Source organism: Sander lucioperca, chromosome 17, assembly GCF_008315115.2.
Source record: "Sander lucioperca isolate FBNREF2018 chromosome 17, SLUC_FBN_1.2, whole genome shotgun sequence".
Classification (NCBI taxonomy): Eukaryota; Metazoa; Chordata; class Actinopteri; order Perciformes; family Percidae; genus Sander; species Sander lucioperca.
In genome coordinates, this window is record NC_050189.1 from 25,613,426 (window position 1) to 25,632,068 (window position 18,643).

General features: G+C 42.6%; 2 protein-coding genes across 3 annotated transcripts in view; one reads left to right on the top strand and one right to left on the bottom strand.

Annotated features, from left to right (window-relative positions):
* pcxb (pyruvate carboxylase b) overlaps positions 1-18,643 on the bottom strand; it is a 326,753-nt gene that overhangs the window by 90,486 nt on the left and 217,624 nt on the right. The gene's annotated exons all lie outside the window — the stretch shown is intronic.
* Positions 2,158-18,643, top strand: part of LOC116039902 (leucine-rich repeat and fibronectin type-III domain-containing protein 4) — a 39,894-nt gene continuing 23,408 nt past the window's right edge. Inside the window, exons 1-2 of the mRNA XM_031285038.2 lie at positions 2,158-2,686; positions 3,775-4,656. The gene's annotated coding sequence lies outside the window, so the exon portion shown is untranslated. The remainder of the gene's footprint in view (positions 2,687-3,774; positions 4,657-18,643) is intronic.

The following is an 18,643-nucleotide window of genomic DNA, read 5'->3' on the forward strand; positions in this document are numbered from 1 at the left end:
GACACACGCACGCACGCACGCACCAACAGCCACTTTCTATTTAACGCCTATTTCCAGCAGCCATCAGCACAGCGGGGAAATCAAGCACCCGGCCACCGTTTGAAGTCGTATCAGCTACACTTGTTCCTATCGCCATGCTATCACTCCATCCACTCCTCCTTTCTATCCCTCACTAACCCCTCTCCCTCACTTATGTCCCTTACGCCCCAGCGATCCTCGGCCTCGTTGCTCTTCTTTACCTCTCCTCCCTCACACGTCGCCACTCATGTGCTCACTCTCTCTTAATTATCTCTCGTTGCTCCCCCTCTGCTCCCCGGACTGGCCCAGAGTTGCTCGAGGCACCAAGAGCTTCGCTTCCCTTCATCATATCAGCATACTTTTATCTCCTCCTCTTCCTCCATCTCTTCCCCCAACCCTTCATCTGTGGTTAAGATGTACTCAGATCCTTTACAAGTAAAAGTCTGCATTCAAAATTGGACTCAAGTGAAAGTAAAAAAGTATTATAACAAAAATTTAGTGAAAGTAAAATCATTCAATATGCATAATGGCCCCTTACAGAGTGTTTAATTCTAATTATATATATTTTTTTGGGATAAAGCTGGAATCTGTATGCTTCCAACGGCTGCGCCTAACATTTCTTTGAGACAAAAATACGGCATTTGCAGCCACTTCACTAGTTGACTGTGTGCAGAGGAATTTCCAATTTACTCTCAAGGTCTTTTCTTTTTCATTTTTTACACAACTAATTTTGTCACTTCGTTTGTACAACACCACATATGGCATTGTTGTATTATTGAACCCTTTATTGATTTTTTCCCCCCATTGTGGACAGATTCTATGTGAAGACCAAAACCAACCATGCTTTTGTCTGCTTCTTAATGCTTTACGACTTTCCTGCATTGTTTTTGGCACTCAAGCCCAAGCCAATTTGGTCCTACTGCAGATATACAGCTTTAAAAAACTGGTCCAAATGTTTAAAATGCTCAGTAATTTTTATTTTTGAAAGAAGGCTAACAGCAGGCACTGTAGCAAATTTTACTGAAACAGGAGTAAATACTGTATTTATTGCCTCCACCAAGGTGGTTATGTTTTCGGGTTGGTTTGTTTGTTTGTTGGTTTGCCTGTGAGCAGGATTATGGAAAAACTACTGGCCTGATTTTCCTGAAACTTGGTGGAAGCGTTCAGCCTGGGCCAAGGAAGAACCCATTCAATTCCGGAGGGAATCCAATTCACAGGGTAGAAATACATATTACTGTTCACTTTTGTTAACATTGCAAGATTTGGCATTCGTGCTACACTGATGTGGTGTTGGAATAATTAGTTCATGATCAGATTTCATAGCTCGCCTGATCCATTCACTTTGCCCTTCGTTGTCACACAAACACTGGAAGCTCTGAGAAAACCAAATACAACACGTCTTCTTTGTAGCGCGCATGTTTTTTGCACATTACGACTTAAAGCTCATGGACACACCAAAGTCGGAAGAACGACCTTTGAAATCGCGAAATGGGACCATCCAAGGAAGGAGTACGTGAACGCACCATTGGCCTTGGCGGAGGTCTGCGCTCTAAGAGTGCCATTCTAGTTGGGAACTATTTTCAGCTGCAAATTAATATGCATTTGGTGCGCCGGTGGGTAACAACAGCAGAAGGACAGTGTATGTGGGACTGATTTAAAAGAAATTTCAAGTCCCCTTTACAATGGAGGAACATTTCACCCAGTGCAATGCTGTGTTTATAATAATTTTTGGATAACAATGGTACAAAACCTATGGTACAGAGGAATAAACTAGATCAGGCTTTGTCTACGGGCAGAACACAAGGAGTTTATGTTGGTTTTGGTGTTTTATGAGATTTGTTGTTAATTATACGTTTTATACACAAAATCTCCAGGTGTCCAATAAATGGAGGAGTTAAAAGTACACTATAATAATGTAAATTTGCATAAAATGCAGAAGTAAGTAACTAAAAACTGTACTTGATTACATTTACTTGGTTACTTTCTATTACTGCCCTCCATTATTGGTACTCCTTTATCAGTCTACCCTCTTCTTTTCTCATCCTCCCCTCCTCTGTCTCCAATCCCTCATCTTCCCTATTTTCTCTCTCTCTCGCTCTCTCTCTCTCTCTCTCTCGCTCTCTCTCTCTCTCTATCACAGTCCTCTCTTCTGCTCCGCGTCGGGAATCACACACTCTTCTCCCCTTGATAAGGACAGAGAAAGCCAAAAGAATCAAGGAAAGAGGATATAATGGATAAGTGAAGTGACTGGGTGGAGGCAAAACAAACTGGAGAAAACCTTCCTGACGGAGAGATTTCTAAAAATACAAGGCAGCTTACTCCCTGCATTGTTATTTTCTCTCTCTCTCCCTTCTTTTTCGCAGTGTCCCTTCCTTCATTCAGTACCTGTTCTGTGGGATTAACATGACTTAAAATTCAATCAGCCTACAGACTGACGGAAGAGCGATAGAGGAGGCAGCCAGAGCGCTGCAGCTGTCGAGACCGAGGGGAGAGAGAGAGAGAGAGAGAGAGAGAGAGAGAGAGGGGGGGATAGACAGTGCAAGATAGAGATAGAGAGGAGAGAGAGAGAGATGGGTGTTTTTCCACGGAGCTGAGCTAGAGAGAGAACCGCGGAGACCGGGAGATGTGACGGTTCCAGAAGTCACGGTAGAATGATCCGGAAAACAAGGTTAGTAATTCCACCTTTTCATTTAGCGGAGGGCAAAACAGGGGAAATAAGACATGTTAGGTAAGGATGAAAGAACTAGAGGAAGACTTAAGAAATGGATAAAAGGACACAAAGTAGCTGTATTGTGCTTTTGAAGTAGCAAAGTGAACACCGGAGGAGGAGAAGCAGATAAACAGGAATGAAAAGAACAAAAAATGAGGGATTTTCAGTTGGATTCAGGAAGAAAAACAAATCTGGCAGAGAGGCTGCATGTGTAGCAGCTGCACTAATGTACATATATGCACACTCTGAGGAACACACTCATGAAGAAACGCACACAAACAGAGTGAGTGCACAGCTTTAGAGCAAGATAATGAGATTGTCTTCTTAAAGGTGTTGGCTTTTGGAGTTTGATTGACAGGCTAGTGAGTGGGAGGGAGGGGGCAGACTTTAGAACTGTCTGACATTCATGGTGCTGATCAATAGCCCAGTTGTTTCATTAGACTGTGTGTGTGTGTGTGTGTGTGTGTGTGTGTGTGTGTGTGTGTGTGTGACTAGAAGAGAGAGCGAGAGAGGAATGCAGAGGCTGTGTGCGCTTGCAGGAAAGTATCACTGCATGACTACTTAGTGGATGTGTGCATGGTGGTAGTGGTGGTGGTGTGTTTAAGCATGCGCGAACGTGCTGCATGATTGTGTGTGTGCATGGTGCTCATGAGAGGGTGTGTGAGCAAGAACAAGCCAGTGCAGCCTCCTGAGAGACGTGAAGAGGGTCTCCGAACAATTGATTCTATCTGACAGACAGGTGAGAGACGGGGGGGGGGGGAGACAGAGAGGAGAAGAAAAAAAAAACGAGGGGTGGCAAGGTGGGGGATTTAAAGAAGCTGTATGGGGAGGAGGTAATGATCAACATCAGCAGTCGTGGAAAGGGGGATGGATGTAGATTGCTGGGGGGGAGAGAAGGTCAGATGGGTGGAAGAGAAAAAGGAGGCAAAAAAGTGATAATGGACTTAATCTAATGTTTGTGTGATGGAAGGAGGCATTAATGGAACACATGTGCAGTGCACACAGTTCTTTCTCTTCACACTCTCCATGTTTCTCCTCTGTTGCAGGTTTCTAGCTATTCCTGCAGCTTACTCTCAAACCTCCCTCTCTGCGCCTAACTCCAAGGTCATCAATGAACTAACTCAAAGTGGGAGAACAAACACAGATCACAGCGCATAGAGTGCAGAAAGCCCCAGTGACACACCCTGGAAATCACCCCCCAGGAAGTGAGGGATGAGAGAAAAGAGGGGGGGAAAACTGAATGTGTGAAAGAATGAAGCAATAGGAGAGAAAGCCAGATGCACAAATAAGAAGACATATGGCTGTGTGAGTGAGGGCAGGAATAAAAGAAGGAGAAAGGGAGTGGAAGAGAAAGGGGGGGAAGGAGGAGGGAGGGGTGAGGAGGGGAGGTGAAGATCGCCGCCAACTCCAGGATTCCCATTCTCTGCCAATTGAACTGCTTCGCCTATAGAGAGAAGTTGAATACAGCCATGAGGGAATCATATCAAAACGCCATAAATAGGATTTAAAGCAAAGTGGATTTGTGATTTCTTTTCAAACTGAGATCTCTCTTTTGGAATATCACACCAGGATTGAGCAAGTAATTCGGATTTTTCAGGTTTTCTTCATCTATAGAAGCCTAAGAGGATATTGTGGGATTGGAATTTCTGCAACTCTCTGGTTTTCTGACACTGACCTACATCCGCCTCCTTTTGATGTGTGTGGGGGCGTGTGTGTGTGAAGGGGAGTAGGACAGGTTGCAGCACAAACACACAATCCCCCCCCCCACCCCCCGCATCCCTCCCGCTGGCCCAACACAAGGAGAAACACCTGGGGCGAGATCTGTGCTAAACACTCACACAAAAACGCACACACACACACACACACACACACAAACCTGGATAACATGTGGAGCTGATTCGGATTATAGAGCCGCACAGACGGAAAAGGTAACGATGATGCAGTTTCAAACACACACACACACACACACACACAGTTGGCATATATTGGCCCGGTAAAGGTGAATCTATGTTTGCATGGTTAGCTCTCCTGTGCTGAATCATTGAGCACATCAATGCGGTGAACACCATCTCTCACTGGACTGGAACTCCGTGTTCCCTCTCTCTCTCACTCACACACACACACACACACACACACACACAAACACACACACACCTATAAATAATGAACAGAAAAGCATTCATAACAACAGAAACATGTCAAATGGCAAATGTCAGCCAGAGAGAGAACACACACACACACACACACACACACACACACACACACACACACACACACACACACACACACAGCTGTCCTGCTGTATCAGATTACTCAGTAGGTGCGTTTTAGCTTGGCTTTCATCACCACGTCTTTATGTAATCTCACCTGGCGTGTCGCGTGTGTGTCTATGTGTGTATCATGGTAAGAGTGTGTGGCTGCAGGGCTGAGTGTGTTTGTGCGGCGGTGGCAGCAGCAGTGGCACAGAACAGTTCCAACCTCCCTTCGTCTGAGGCTTTTTACGTAAGCCGTGTCTGAGCGCGCACACACACATACACAGATTTGGCACACTGACACAGGAGATCAGACTGACTGAGTGGATATATGGGAGGATAAGAGGGCGATGAGAAAGAAATGGAGACGGGAGGAGAGGGAAAGTGCAAGAGAGGGAGGAGAAAATGAGATGGAAAGGGGAGAAGGGGAGGGAGGGGTGACACACGACAAAGTGATGGGCATGGAGGGCTGAGAGAGGTCAGATTAAAAGGATTGCAGTAAGTAGAGGAGAAGTGAGAAGCTGTGATCGGCTTCTTCAAGTGACAAGGAAGAAGAGACAGACGAATGGAAAAAAACAGGAAAAAAATTAACTTAAGTAGGAAAGAAAGGGTGAACTGATGAAGAGAAAGAAGAGAGAGGAATCACAAGGAGACAGATTTAGAGAAATGGAGGGACAAAGAGGATCAGAGGATGATATAATAGAAACGACTGAGAAAGTGTTTGAAGAGCTGAAAGAAGAAATGACATTGAGGAGAAAACAAAAGACGGATAGATTGATTATTAAGTGAGATAAACACAATTTTAAGAAGTCTGCAATGATGAGTGACAAGATAATAAAAAAGGTTAAAAAGAGCCACATTAAGGCTAAAATGATAAATGAATGGTGATTTACCGTAGGGAGATAAAAATAGGATAGATGAGGAAGAGATAATTAGAAATGACAGATGGCCATCATTATCTAGCCTTCTACTGTTACACCATTGGCTACAATTAGTCTTACATGACCCCAAAAAGTCCGTAAAAGATCACTAATAGCAGTAATGAGCTATTTAGAGATACAACTACAAGGGGAATTTGGTGTACCATGGGGCTTTTCCACGTAATAGACGTGCCAATTATGAGGCACAACTTGGGGGAAAAGTGAAAATCTACCTTAGAGGAACATTAATTACCGTGGAAACAAAAGAGACCCGTCTTAAAAACAATACACCACATGTGAAACTATTTTTATGAACAATAAGTGTTTCAAATCACTGAGACAGGGCTCATTACTTGCTCCGTTGATCTTTTACCGCAGTTTTGACTTGCTTTGAACCAGGGCAGTGGTTCACAAAGAGTGTCACAAAGAGGCCTTTTGATATCCATTAACCAAATCATAATTCTATAATTGGATTTGCTCTCCTGCTAGTGGTAGTCTTAGGAATACAGAGCAGGTAAGTGTCATATGGTTCAAAAAGTGAAATAAAGGCAGAACGAAAGAACATTCTCTAAATGATCTTGTTTATGCTCTGTGTGGCTCACCATGGGTGTCGGTCATTCTGAGGCTACAGTTAGGGAGATGCATGAACAGATGGGATGCACACTGTTCAAAGTTGGAGGCTGCCAACATGAGCAGACTGGCAAGTGAGTGAAGGACTAGAGAGAAAAAAAAAAAAGGCAGGCAATGGACCACTTATTGAAAAGAGTAAAATAAAATGCAGATCAATGAATTGCAGATGTTTGCTCGTCCCCCTCCCTCCTGTACTGTTGCTACGCCTGTCAAGCTTTCCGTTCTCGCATAGCACATATACAGTTCACAGTGAGCCAATTAACCATCAAAATTCTTAGTTCTTTAAATAACGGCTCCTTGATTTCTGACAGGAGGAGACAAATCAGGCTTCTCATTTCTAGCTGTCACTGGCAGAATTTATCAGCTGCTGCTAGTGAACTTATTACTGTAAGCTAACGTTACCTCCTCTCCAGATGACTTTTTAATGTTTCTAGCTGGACAAGCAAAACTCGAGGATGACTAGATTAGAGTCTATTGTTCCCATTTTCAAACGAGATGCTTTCATTTTTAACTTTAGAGAAAAGGCATTTGAGGACAAACCAATGTGTTTGGCAAACGTAATGCTATTTCAGATAGGGGTTGCAGTAGTGTAAACGTCCCACATCCGTTAGAGCAGGACAGAGCCGCTCCTATTACCCAAATCTCTATAAACCGTTATCAGCATATAAATGTAGAATATATACGCAGCGGGATAAGAGTTTGGTATCTGAGGGGTTCAGGTTTCCTTTTGTAGTCTGAATGGTATTGACCAATCGAATTGAGCGGGCTTTGGTTGCATGCAGGTAAGCAGTGCGTGTGAAGAGCAAAAGAGGAGGAGCGCAATGGCTCAAATGCAATCTCGGAACCCATCGGCTATTGTCTGATGATGATTTGTTTTTTTTATTTTATTTATCTGCATTCAAATGCATATATTCATTCATGGAGAGGTTGTCCCTCAACTCCATTCTCACATCTCAAGTTGCTAATCGGATCCGGAGCACAGAAGTAGAAGTCTGACACCGTTGCACTGATATCCACTGTATATTGGCCTTTGCCCCCAGAGGCGGTTTTTTTTTTTAAATGCAGTTATTCTAGTCCATTCTTTACACTCTTGCTTTTTTTTTTTTTTTTTACTTGTGGCGTGTCGTAACTGCCTGCCTGGTGTTATCCTGTAATTGTCAGGAAAAGATGGTCCTTTGATAATATGACACTCTCAGCTAAATATCTAAAATCCCTCAGACTTCAAACTCACTAATGAAATAAGCTACAACCTAAAATGTTTATTCCCCACATACTAGAGACCCATGTTCACAGCTTCAACATACAGAGAAAGCCAAAGCTTGACAGACCTGCTTCGCCTAGTTACGGTTGCTAAGATATGATTGGCTATTAGCTGTTCGAGGGAAGGGTTTTGGGAACGGTCAATTAAGGAATGAAAAGTCAAAAGGAAGAAGATGAAAGGGACAGACTGATGAAGTGTTCAAAAAGCAGTGACCCACCAAATACCAAGTGCAATAGCTGCAGGGATTAAGGACAATTACTTGAAACCGAGGAAGATGGACACATGAAAAGACATCAAAGACGATGATGAATGATAGATGCAAGTTGTCACACACCGTTTTGATTTAACAAGCTTTCAATCAAGGCGAGAAGTGGAAGATTCGGAAAAAACCTGAAACAAGGGAGAAGCGGTCAATGTCAGGAAGGTAGCACTTGATGGATGAATAGATGAGAAATGGTGCAGAGAGAGAGAGAGAAGTGAAAGGCTGGGCTGTTATGGAAGAGAGGGAGGATCAAAGGGTGAGACGTCAGCCCGCTGTCAACAGCTAAGGAACCAAATGGTAGATGACGGACAGAGAGGTATGGGACGATAGCGTGATGAAAGAGGAGTAATTACAAGACTGGCTGTTTAAGATAGGGAGGAACACTCAGAGGATGGAGAGAGACTGAGTAATGAAGAATGAAAAGCAGAGTGATGACATTTGAGAGGTGGATGATAAAAGGGTGGTGGGGATAAGGGAATGGAGGAATAACAATGTCGGAAAAAGAAAACTACACTAATAAAAAACTGGCACACTGAGGGCGAGGAAAAGAGAGATGGATGGATGAATGAATGGAATGAAACTGTAATGTGACTGAATGTTAAAAGGATGAGAAAATGATGAGGAGAGATAAAGAGTTGTCAGAGAGGAGTGACTAAGAGGTGGAAGCGACAAGCAAACGCGTAGTACAGGAGTATGGAAAGATGAAGGGATGAGAGGATGAGTAATTAAACTGTTGACAGTCTGTTTAGTCACAGCATGCGCCTGATGAGCAGAACAAACTGTAACCACGGCAACCGCTGGAGACAGACGGATGGTTTTGGGGAGGGAGATAGAAATGGGGGAGCGCCGTGTGTGTGTGTGTGTGTGTGTGTGTATGTGTGTGTGTGTGTGTGTGTGTGTGTGTGTGTGTGTGTGTGTGTGTGTCGACTAGCGGGGATTAGAGGAATGGAGAGCATGATGAAGAAACGAGGGATGAGACAAGAGATGCAGGTGGAGGTATCTGCAGGTTTAGGAAATACCAATATCCGACAATGATTTAAAAGACCCATGAGCCCTTGCTGGGAATTTCACACGTCAGGATCAGGAAGTTACCCACATATCTGTAAAAGATTATTCCATGCTCTTGGTAATACCGATATAAATCTACAAAACTAGTTTGAATATTTGTTTTAGAATTGTTATTCAGCTGTGCAGACTGAGATTTGCTAAGAAAAAGTAATTTTTAAAGTTATCTGGCTAACTTGCTAATTCTGCTTTGGGGGAAAAAAAAAAAAAAAAAACCTCTGGAGAGGGAAAAGAGGGTATGTATTTACACACATAACTTTGATGTGTTCAATACCATCAGAAAGGTGCTCACCGACGGCCGTGATCTACAACGCGTTCAGCTTTGCACGATGGAATGGCTTTGTTTTAATCTTGATGGAGGAGCAGATGGGTGGCATTTATCACACTGAGACTGCAACTATGATTAGCTTCATTATTAATTGATCAGTTGATGTTTTCTGAGTCAATAAAATGTCAGAAAATCATGAAAAAGTTGACATATGACCAATATGATGTTCCACACTGACAGGTAAAATGGGTTAAGTAACCTGTCAGTCCACTAACTGATATTATGTTACGATTACTCCTCTACGATCGATTGATTTTATGGATTTAAGGAGAGGAGATGTTTGAAAGTGTATAAAAAACCTTTAATGGTGAGTTTCTGAACATTTGACTGTTCAAATCCAACAGTTTACAAAGATGGTTTGTAATGCATGTTGGCAACACCTCTCCCACAGCTGCATACTAGCATCCAAATCAACACTTCTGTAAGTCTGCAAACTTGCAGGTGTTTGTCTGCATTACAACTAGGCTCAACAGATGCAGCAGGTTGTAGATGCTCAAGTGAATCATGATGCAGAATACAGCGTGGGTGATGACTGTCAGAAGAAAAACCGGCTTGTACTTAGTCGGCAACATACAGTATAGTCGAAGTCTGACAGCGAAGCACGGAGCATTCCTGCCTCTATCAGCACTGCTAAGCATTAGAATATGAGATGCAGTAATACAACTCAAAAGAAACCAGTTGCCCCCGCAGGCTCATTGTGTGTGTGTGTGTGTGTGTGTGTGTGTGTGTGCGTGTGTCAATACATCTATCGCTGTGATTTAAAGGCCCGGTTGGCATGTCATTGCGCTGGATGCAGAGTGCTGATTGGGTAATTGTTCTCTTGCTCAGGATTTCGCCTTAGAAAGCTAGGAGCCCTGCTGAATCATCAAACTGCCACTTGCACATACATAAATACATACACGCTCGCACACAAACACTTTTTGTCACGCTGCTTACTGTCGTGCCAGCCAATCAGGGCCCATGTAACTCACGCCGCAGGGTTTCTGATTGGGCGGGAGGTGTTGACAGCTCACAAGTGCTGTGTTTATGTGTCGCTTGTTCAACCAGTGTTTGTGGCGGATTGCAATTTTTTTGTTGATTAGCCTCAGCTATGTAAACATACACAGGTGCATGCAAGCTCTCTGAAAATATGGCAGGGTTGCCGGAAAAGGCTGATATGGGAGAATGAAAAGGGACAAAAAATGCAATTGAGAGACCGCAAGGAGATGAGAGCATAGAGAAATGAGAAACACAAGGATAGAAAGAAATGATGTAGGGACAGAAAGGTTAAGTGAGAAAGACACAGAGACGAAGATCAAGGAGGGATGAGAGGGACAGAAGGGATGAACAGAGGAGGAGAGGCACAGAGAAAACTGCAAGCGCATTATTTTCAGGGTGAGTGGCAGGTCAGTTGTTTTGCAACACTTGTGATAATGCGTATCATGCAAAGGCAAATTTGTGGGTGTAAGAAGAACTGTAAGTGTGTGCAAGTTTGAGAGTGAGAATGTGTAGCTGTGTGGAGAAAATTAGGATTAGAAACTGAAGGAGTTTAAATTAAAGAGTTTCTCTAGGGTGACCCGTCGATGACTGCAAGCACCAATGCGCATAACCACCCCCCTTCACATACAACTGACACAAATCCTAAAGCATCAAACTGCATAAGAATATCTAATGAGACTAGACTCAAATAGATAAGATGCTTCATACTGCAAGTGTTTGGAATTAGGCCCAAAACCACAGGCTATGGCACTATCACATTTAACAGGACAGGAACATAATTACAAAATTTAAGCAGCATTCATTTTACAATCAGACACAGTTTAAAACATGCTGATGCAGACAGTGGGACAGACTCCAAACTCTTACAGGTGGAATTGACATGACTGGGATCAAGTCCATAGTGGTTTCCTTTGAAGTCTGACTAGAGTAGTCCACACAAATCCGTAATAACCTGCTATAATAATGCTGTAATAACCTCTCCCAACTCGTGAGGGAAATGTCAAGCTCCTTAGCTGCTACTGTAGTCTCGCATTGTGGAGTAGAGTCTGGCTACACCACAGATATATTCTAGGTTAGGAAGAGAGAAAAAAAAACGCTTGGGGTTGTTTGCATTTCTTTAAACAAATCCCAATTGTCTTGGGCGTCGCTAAATTCCAGATGCAGAGATGGTGGCTTTGTAAAATGGTCTCGGGAAGCAACTGTTTTGGTGGCATTTTTGCACCCGATCATTTGCACCCGATCAAAGAAAAAGCCCGTTAAAATATTAAGAGCAATTGAGTGCTGATTGGCGCTGAGCTTTACAGCAGCCTGCTGCGGCTGAAAATGGTGCAAAACAACGAGCTGAAACTATCTATAAAGCTCTAAAAAGCCAAGGGGAGCTACAGATTCAGGCGATAACTACGAGCAACCCCTTTCACATTTTCATTTGATACACTGTTGTAAAAACACAGATTATAGTTGCTTTAAAAAGAAACGCTTGCGTCTATATAGAGGAATCCAATTCATACACCATGCCTACATTAATTTTCACATCGCATTCAGCACCAATATAGAATCGGCATCAAAAGATGAGCATGTGGCAAACACAAAGACTGTCAGCTATTAATTATAGGTTTTATCAGCCCCCATCTTAAACCATGTTAGTGTGCAATTTAATCAGATGCAACTGGTCTATTGCCATCTGGAGTAAGGGAGCATCAAAACAGAGCAGTATTGAGCCGCCTCACTGGCACCAATATGACCACCAATGAAAAATGACTCCCCTCCAAGTAAAAAGGCAGTGTAACAGTGCTGCCAGAGCTTTTTCAGCACTGTCCCTCATTTGCTTAGCTGTTCCCATCATTTTGGCTGCTCAACTGTATCCATCTGTAAGACTGTTATAGATGTGTAGAATGAAACCTCTGCTACAGTTTACAGAAGGACTTTAAAAACAGATAATGCTGAGATCCAACTTTGCAGTAGGAGTGACATTGGCATTACAAGATAAATAACCTTGATGCCCACCACAACAACACCAGCCTGTGCCAGTATGCTTATAAATATGGACAAATACTCATCTTAAAGCAGGCAAAGACTAGAGAGTGGATACTTACAAATTCAAATGAGAAATTCATAGCAGATCATGTGAAGACCAGTGAAGTGCCAAAGAAAATCATTGTCACCTCCGCTGTTTGCCAATTCAATTTACCTCCCTGAAAATTTGATCCCCAAGCTGTGCAGTCATGCAGGCTTTCCAAAGGGAGGAAACTAAATTACAAAACCTCAGCAAGGAGTGGGAGATTGGCCGCCACAGAACACAACACTGTTGCAGACATTGCTAAGAAAGGTTTCTGAGCTGAGATGGTGGAACATGATTCTGAGATGCAAAAGCCTAGTTTATTTTTTTAGCAGTTAGATGGGGTTTCAAGCAATTTTCATGTCTTTTTTTTTATCTTATTTTAGCTTCATAATGATAATAACTATTTAGCGCCCATTTAAATATCAGATATCAACTCATGACAATGCAACAAGAGACAAAGGGAGCATGCAACTGCTCACTTGGTCACCATTGGTACACATACTTTTTGCAAGAAAATGGATGAACTACTCAACAGCACTTTTACGTTACTCTGCTATATTGCACTAGTGACCTCCAAGTCTTCAAATCATTTCAAACAAATGGTGGTGGGGTACCAGGGGGCACAAAACCACCAACTATGGGGGCAAAGATGTGAGCTGTGGCATCAAGCACAACATTTGACAGCACTCATAAGGCAGACGAGAGCAAGGCCTGCTTAATGCTATGGTCCGCTGCTTGAGATTTTCTTGTCCACCATTGCACAAGTCTTCACGGTTCACCAATTCACAGCCTGTAGTAAATCAGAGCAGTGTGTTAACTCTGCCTCCTGGTTTTTCAGAATACTTCTTGCAATCTTGCATTTCTACACATCAGAGAGAGGAGGTCTGGCACTCTTAAACAAGCCATACTTCAAAAGGTAACATTGGTTTCTCAACTTTTTGGACTTTTGAAAAATCGATTTTCAACAAAGCTTTCCAAGTTCATAAAGACTAGATGTGAAGTGTGGCAGCCTCTAAAAAGCCGAACTTTAAAGCCTCCACCAATATTATTATTATTATTATTATTATTATTATTATTATTATTATTATGTATTTACTCCAAACTCAGAGTGGCTTACGGCCTCTGAAGTGTTGCCATGTTAAAAGATTATAGATACTTTTAAGTACTTCTTACTTAAGATAAGGTGCTGTAGCCAAAACCGCTCTGCAACAATTTCACTCAGCCTCAAAATAAATGCTCATATCTCCAAAAGTCAATATTCTGGACATAAGGAGCAAACGTTTGATTTTCAGACTGAAGAAAATCACCAAAACTGGAATTTTTACAACCATTGTACGAGAGCTGTGAAATGTGCATCAGCGAGACAAACACAAGGTATTTTATATAAGCATTTAATTCCTAAACTGATGCAGGGGTGGAATTTTTCCAAAGGTGTAAAAAACTAAAAACATTTTAAAAATCTGACTGTGCAATGTTCCACAAATAGAAACAATTATCAAAAGCTTCCAAATAGGATGGATTCCAACAGGATTTAGTCAGAGAGGATGGTGCATACAGATGGGTATACACATGCTGATACACACACACACACACACGCACACACACACACACACACACGCACACACACACACACACGCGCACGCACGCAGTTTCTTTTTCTCTCTCAAAAAACAACACAGAGGTTCGGAAGGAATTAGTTGAGTGGAGTATTTCAGAAGAACTGTATTATTTTGGGAGCCCTGCTGTGAGGAGACTGCAGTCCTTTCATTTTAAAGAGAATACACTTCAGTTCTTTTCTCCGATTTCCCATTTCTCTTCTTTCACTCCTCCCATTTACCTCAGGGGTTCTGTCAGCTTTTTTCATCAGTACCCCATACCTGTACAGACTGAAAAATAACACCACATCACGCACTTAATGACTGACATTTGCAGATTTTTTGAGAAGCACACACTCTACAAAAGACTAGGATTACATGCTACCTGGGTCTAAAAGCTACTGATCTTCATACATCTCCACAAGGGCCATGGAGGAACATCTAAATTCAACTATGGCACAGCTTCTCATTAGGACACTCATAACTCTTAATTTCTGACCTCTGTTAAGAGTTTAATGTTAAATAAAACATTTTTAGGCCATTATGATGGCCAAATCGTGCCAATAAAGTTTCAACATTGTGTTAAATATCGCCAGCCATTGCTTTACAAGTTAACTGTCATTCTCTTGACCTGTGACCTCTTTCTTCCTCTTCTCATCCTTTACCTCATCACCTTGTCACTCCCATTCTTCAGCCATCGCCTCCCTCTCACTGCTGTCTTCCTGCATCTTCCACCACCATGATGGGTGATGCCTTGCTAACTCACTTTTAACACAGCTCTCCCTTTCCCTAATCAAATCCACTCTCCCCTCCCTCATCCCTCTCTCCGACAGTGATGGATGGCGGCCTTCACCCGTTTATCGCCTTTACATATTTCTCTGCCCATCCGCTTAACGGCACACATTCATACACAGTGACTCTTCATCCCTCTCTTTCCATCTTCCTTCTGTTCCACTCATTCTCAGCTCTTCGCACTGGGTTTCATTTCTCTACAATTTTACACTCCCTCTCCCCTTCCACACGCAGACACCCCCCTCCACCATCTTGTGCACTCTTCACCCATTTTCTTCTCATTTTGTCTCTCCCTCTCACTGCAGTTAGCCGCTTTCTGCGTCCCTCCTTTGTTGTCCGTTTCCATATCTGTTGTACCCCTCTCCCCGTGCTTTCTATACTCTGGATGGCTAAATAGGACAGAATACGACAGAGGACTGATAGTATCAAAAGGATGAGTGGGCTTACAGTACACACGACTGCCGCACGAAGAGGCTATGTGGGAGTTCTTTTGTTTCTTGCCTAGAGAGAGAGAGAGAGAGAGAGAGAGAGAGAGAGAGAGAGAGAGAGAGAGAGAGAGAGAGAGAGAGAGAGAGTATGTGTCGGCCTCCCTATAGTTATGATTGTGTGGGAAGACTGTTTTGGTATGCTCGCGGTTGTTTCTGTATGCAAGCTCTCACCTAATATCAAGGGCCTGGATTATGAGTAAGAGTGCATGCTTGGAAGCCTTAGCGCGATTGAAAGAATTCAACTCTATATTCGATCCCTGCATTTGTGCCAGTAGAGCTGGTGTGTATTTTTTCAGATCGAACAAAGAGGCAGAGCTCACGTCAGCAAAATGTACTGGTAGTCAAATAACATTGTCAAGCTCAACATTTCATTCATTCCCACCTCTAACTTTCCACACCCAGTAGTCAAACATTAGTCTCGCATGGCCAGACCCTCCTTCACAGCACTGTGGAGGAGGGTCTGGCTAGTCCACACAGCATTCCGGGATGGGAGACAAACGTGCTCTGGTTTATTGCCATTTCTTTAAACCAATCACAATCGTCATGGGCGGTGCTAAGCCTCGGGAAGGATCTTGTTTTGGTGAAACGTGTACGTTCAAAAGTTGTTTTAGTCGTGCAACAGAAAACTCAGATTGGACAGCTCTGAGCAGTCTAGCTAGCTGTCTGGATTTACCCTGCAGAGATCTGAGGAGCAGTTAACCATAGTCCTCAGAAATCCACCGGAGTTCAAAATTCCAACACAAAGGAAACCCAAGGTAACGGATTTCCGGCCTAAATGAGTGAAATTCGGCGGAATTTCAGTCTTCAACGGAGCAATCCCGGAAGTGGAACTTCGTGGATATAGACTAGTCAAACATTAACCCCTTCACACGATGCTGTGGTGACTGGCTGGCAGCGATTTTGACCAAAGCCTTGTGATGTACCTTTTCACACTCCCAATCAGATCTGTGGATTACTGTGCTTGTGATAAGTGACTTTTGAGAGCTAATACAAATCCCCTTGTTTATAAACACTGCAACATTCCCTAAGTCAATTACAGGCTAATGGCATTTGCGCGTACCAGAGAGGATGAAAAACACACACACACACACACTTTTTTTTCTCTCAAAAAAAAAGAGGTTTGGAAGGAATTAGTTGAGTGGAGTATTTCAGAAGAACTGTAGCCCTGCTGTGAGGAGACTGCAGTCCTTTTATTTTAAAGAGAATACACTTCAGTTCTGGTTGGCATTTAAGGCCCTGGCATTTATAACAGTCCACAGAGAATTAAAGACTGAGACCAAAAAGGGAATTAAGCCTTTAAGTGCAATAGGTATTCCTTACGAAAATAAAGATACTTCCAAACAGATTGCTCCTCCTAATTGCGTGGGTTTGCGTTCAGTTCACCGAAAAACTGTTAATAGAAATTCAAAAAGAAAAAAAGAAGCATGCTCCTGGGGCTGTGGTGGGTGTTTGAACAGAAACTTTTAGAAGTTAGGGTGAGGTTAGGTTGAGTCTTGCTCCAACACAGGGGCTACACACTGAGTGGTTCCTTCCACAGATGCTTTTAGCTCATGTTCTCACTCTCACTTCATGCAGCCTTTCTGGGCTCTCCACCCGCCTGTTTTCTTGCTCTCTGGAGGGTTGAGGGTTCACACAAGGTAGTGTAGCATAGGTTTCCCAAAATAGAGAGAGCACAAGAAAAAACAAAAGAAAAAAAACTAAGCGGCTGTGGAAACTTGTACAGTACACATGCCTAGGAGCAAACACATACACCTAGCCAAATGCACATGTACTTTGATGTGATGGGATTCACTCACACACACACAAATTTCCTCTGCTCTGTCTGATCTCTTTTCATGTCGTCTTTCTGTGCTCTCCTCATCTGTGTATTGTCTCTCTATCATCTATCTTCCATTGCCTGATTGTCTTTATACTTTTCTTTCTAAAAAGGTATCAAGCAGGCTTGATACTAAAGGGTTTTTGATCTTATTGCTATACAGCTGTGTGTGTGTGTGCACGCTCACATCTGTCTGTATCCTTCTTATTGCAAATTCAGCTAATTCAGCAAACTCTTAAGGGCGAGAGAACTTAATGCTTCCTAAGTGCAGGAAAATGTCACATTAATTCACACACACACACACACGACAAGCATGGTAGAGCAAACCATACACATTGGGTGTTGATACTAGCTGATGGTCAACTCACACATACTGTACTGCACCTGTATGCTGAATCAGTACAATGTGTAAGATAAGACTATTGATCCCCAGAGGGGAAATTCAAGTGTTGCGCAGCAGCACAGGAAACAGACCAAAGAGGCAGGGAAAGATAAGGGAAAGAAAACTGTTTGCAAGATACAATCTGAATTAAAAAGCTATATACCATACTCTACACCAGTGTACATACAGACTATGTGCAAAGACTGTTTCTGACCAGTAGTGCAGTTCCATTAATGTCTGAAAAAATTGAAAGCAGCAATGTGTCACATGATAGGTAATCTGATATGTAGTATCCATTATCTAGTATATAAACCAGATACTTGATTAACTGACTAAAGTTTGAGGATTTGCAAATGTATTCTGTTTTATATGATGGCAAACTGAATATAAAAAAAGAAGCAATCTGAAGACATCACCTTGGACTCTGGGAACTTATTCTTTTCTATATTATGAAGACGTGTATTTTTACAATTTACAAACCTGATGCCTGATGAGTGAAGATGCCATAAATTCAAAACAAAGACAAATATTGCAAGATAGTTTGGCTCGGCTGAGGTAGCAATGTTGCCATATTGGAAAAGTTGTATTTGATGTTGTGGTACATACTGCTGTAGATATTGCTGTGGAATTCTTTTGAATATATTTGCATAACAAAGCTGATTCACATTTTATTTATGCACAATTCCAAACATTTAAACTACTGCAATAGCTGAGCAAGCACACACTGTGTCCAAACAAGTGAACGTAAAGAGACCAACCTCAGTATATATACAAAGTGACCCCCCTAACAAATAGTCTTTATACCTGTACAAATCAATTACACATATGATTACGACCTTTAAATGGGAAAGACAAGGAACACTATAGCCACGGATGATGAGGTTGGGAGAGAAAGAAAGAGCAAAAGGAGGAGTGTAAATGAATGGGACAGGGTGCTATCCATCTCTCTGGGTCAGATCGATCCCTAGGCGGACAGATCCGTTACACCTGACCTGTGTGTGTATGTATATGTGTGTGTGTGTGTGTGTGTGTGTGTGTGTGTGTGTGTGTGTATATGTGTGTGTCAGAAAGCTCCAATACTGCACTG